This window comes from Myotis lucifugus, unplaced genomic scaffold (genome assembly GCF_000147115.1).
Source record: "Myotis lucifugus unplaced genomic scaffold, Myoluc2.0 scaffold_269, whole genome shotgun sequence".
Classification (NCBI taxonomy): Eukaryota; Metazoa; Chordata; class Mammalia; order Chiroptera; family Vespertilionidae; genus Myotis; species Myotis lucifugus.
In genome coordinates, this window is record NW_005871317.1 from 818,487 (window position 1) to 822,498 (window position 4,012).

Below are 4,012 nucleotides of genomic sequence, written 5' to 3' on the forward strand. Positions count from 1 at the left end.
ATTCCTTGGAAATGGTCAGAATAGGAGCGGTTTTCGGCTCCTAGGTGCATTCTAGCACTCGTCTTTTTTGCTAGGTCTTTCTTTGCAAGGGGTTTCTGGGTCATTTCTGATGTTTTCTAACTGGGTTCTTGCTCACCGCCATCTCCTGTGCACCTAGTACCTGGTCTGATGTTTAGCACATACCTTAAATGTCTTACCTTGAAAGCCGGTTTGGCTCCGCGGATAGAGCATAGGCCCACCGACTGAAGGGTTCAGGGTTTGATTCCAGTCAAGGGCACATACCCCGGTTGCAGGCTCGATCCCCCCTTCCCCCTCCCGCGCCTGGTCAGGGCATGTGTGCGGGAGGCAGCCAATCCATGTGTCTCTCTCACATTGATGTTTCCCTCCGTCTTTGCCTCTCTCTTCCACTCTCCTTAAAAATCAAGGGAAAAATATCCTCGGGTGAGGATTAACAAAACAAACAAACAAAAAAAAGGTATCATGATGCCAACTTTGCAGATGAGGAAACTGAAGGTCACAGAGGCACCCTGCTGTCTCCCAGAACGCGGAGTCCAAGCCTTCCATTTGGTAATGAAAGGAACTCAGGTCCAAAGCAGGCAGAGGTCCTGACCAGGTGGCAGAGCTAGCCTCCTTAGCAGCCTGCCTAGAACGTTCCCAGGTCCGTTTCAGGCTCTAGCGGAAGGCACGGTGTAATGCTTATCATGGTCCTAGGAGCAAAATGACCATTTTGTGTCCAAGGCATAGAAAGTTTCCAAAGCTGGAGTATTTGCTTACAAAAAAATAAAAATAAGATAAAAAATAGGATCACGTAGCCGTGGCCTCCTGGGCAGGTTTTAGGCCAATCGGCCTTTACTGGTTACACTAATGTGACCCATATCTTAGGAATCTCAGGGGAGGGTCATGGATGAGCAGCAACGGGCCCGGCACTGGGGAGGCCCACCAGCCTGGCACTGGAGCGCCCAGGACTTGCCAGTGGGTTCTGGCCGAGTCGCTTTTAGCCTTTCTGTCCCTCAGATAAGCAACTGATTACAGGTGTACTGAGCGCTTGCCAGGTGCTCTGCCAAAAAGGGCAGCTTCAGTCAGTAATCATGACGGAGAATAATGACTGAGTGCGATTAAGTGCCTCGGCCCCAGGCTAGGGCAGCGGTTCTCAACCTTCTGGTCCTTTAAATACAGTTCCTCATGTTGTGACCCAACCATAAAATTATTTCCGTTGCTACTTCAGAACTGTCATGTTGCTACTGTGATGAATCGTCATGTAAATATCTGATATGCAGGATGGTCTTAGGCGACCCCTGTGAAAGGGTCGTTCGACCGCCAAAGGGGTCGCGACCCACAGGTTGAGAACCGCTGCCCTAGGGGTACAAAGGAAACTAGATCCAGCGTCGGCTTCGGCCATCCTAGGACTGTCCTGAGTTAAGCACTGAGATTCCCACATCCCGAGAAATCCCTCAGTCCCGGGCACGCTGGGACAGCTGGCCACCTATGTGAGGTCTCGAAGGTCAGAGAAAACCACAACTCACATCGATGACGAACACTGCAGGTAGCATATGGTGCCGTGTCTAAAAACACAGACCTGCTCAGCCCGTGTGGCTCAGTGGTTTGAGTGTCGACCCATGAACCAGGAGGTCAGGGTTCGATTCCCAGGGGGGGCGCATGCCCAGGTTGCGGGCTCGGTCCCCAGTGGGGGGCATGCAGGAGGCAGCTGATTGATGGTTCTCTCTCAACATTGATGTTTCTATCTCTCTCTCTCCCTCTCTCTTCCTCTCTGAAATCAATAAAAATATATGTGAAAAATTTTTAAATCTATTAAAAAATAAAACACAGACCCCAGTGGACACAGGACAACAGGGCCATGCCCACCACATCAGAGCCTGCAGCAAAGGAACAATCCAACAACACTGATCCTTCTTTATTTAAAAAGGTGGCACTTTATTCATCATGGATTTTGCATTAACATAGATTTTTTTCCAAGTATTGCATCAACATATTCATGTTGGTTACTGAATTTTGGAGCACCCCCTTGAGTTTTGTCCTGGAGACAAGCGCCTCACCCTGGTTCTGACCTTACAGGGCAACCCTAAGTGCTCACCATGATGCCTCCAATATGGTCTCTGAGACCTGGGACAGATCGCTTGGCTTCTCATCCACGTGTAGCACTCACTACAGTGGACTACACAGCCCCTAGGGCCCCTTCCAGGCCTAAGTTCTGTGCTTTCATGACGAGGTGTTCAGGAAGCGAGAGGATCAGGAGGTAGATGAGGCCTGGGATGGTCAGGGAAGGCAAAGGAAGGTAGCATGTCTTCTTGTCTATTTTCGGAAAAATAGAACCAGGAGGAGAGTTCATCTATATGTCTATGACTTACATACACGTGTATATATGTATATATACATGCCACGTACATATACCTTATTCCAAGGAACTGGCTTATGTGCTTGTAGGGCAGACAGGCAGGCCAACAGCTCTGGGCAGGCATCAACGTTGCCGCCCACAGGTGGAACTTCTCCTTCAGAGAAACCTGTGTGCTCACCAGGCCTTTCACTGATTGGACGAGGCCTTGACTCAATGATGATCTCCTTTACTTGGAGTCAGCTGATGGGAGAGGTTAGCCACGTCAACAAAAGACCTTTGCGACAACATCTAGGTTAGCGTTGAGTGGAGTAACTATTGTAGCTCAGCCAAGCTGACTCAGAAAACTAACCTAGCCCCCACGCTGCACTGCCCAAGCTCATCTGAGCCAGACGGGACCTCAGATATCAAGTTGGTTTCCGCCGCTTCCAGATGAGGAGCAGAGAATCCAAGTGTTAGGACTGGCAGCAGCAGGACCAGAGCTCCCGGCTCCTAGTTCTCCGGGCTGTCTCTCAAAGGAAGGCCTGGCTGGGGACGTTGCCTGCCCTGCTCGGCCCTCCAGGTGCTGTTTACTCAGCTAGGTGTGGGCTCTGCCTGGCTCTACGTCTGTTGTTTGCAAAGTAAATGTCACCCAGGCCCCACCGGTTTATACCCCCCACCCAGGAATGGAAACAGAGACTGAAAGAAACATTCTTTTGCTGGTTTCAAGTCAACCTTGACGTGAGTTTTCAGTTTCTATCTAACAAGCAAATCCCTGAAAGCGTGTGTGGGCTGGTAGGGGGGTGGGGGTGGGGGTCACCTCAGAAATGTCACGTCCTAAAGGCAGCGGGCCAGGCCTGCAGTCCTTTCCATGTCTGGGTAGCGTCTGAAGTCACAGGGATCTAGGTCTCAGTCCCAGGCCTACCACTGACCAGTGGCATGACCTTGAGCTTAACCTTTCAGAGCCTCATCTTCCTCCATGGAGAAATGGAGTCAGTTGCAGGAATAAAAGAGAGAATGGCCCTAACCGGTTTGGCTCAGTGGATAGAGCGTCGGCCTGTGGACTCAAGGGTCCCAGGTTCGATTCCGGTCAAGGGCATGTACCTTGGTTGCGGGCACATCCCCAGTGGGGAGTGTGCAGGAGGCAGCTGATCGGTGTTTCTCTCTCATCGACGTTTCTAACTCTCTATCCCTCTCCCTTCCTCTCTGTAAAAAAACCAATAAAATAAAAAAGAGAGAGAGAATGGATGCCAAGCGCTTTGCACAGTGCCTGGCACACCTTCCACACCCATTCGCTATTGTTCCTAACATTGACTTATTTTTCACCCCCTCGCGCTAGTTTCTTTGAACGTCAGGGGGAACTTGAGAGTCAGGAGAACACAATCAGGTCTTCAGGGTCTTTGCTACTCTGGTTTCCTGTTCCTTGGCTTCTTCCTTAAAAGGGTTCCAAGAACTTCTGAAGTCCAATGCAAACAGGGGAGATTGTCATCAGCGAAAACAGATGGGGCAGGTTTCGTCTTTCTCAGGGAAGCCACTGCCCGCGGCTCCGCTCGAGACTTAATCGGTACCTTCGCCTCCCTGATCGGTTTCCAACAAGTGGTTCCCTGTTCCTGCACCAGGATATGCAAACACGGCACTTACTGGCAGGGAGGTGTCAGGGCCGCAGGTTTCATCAGCTGCCCG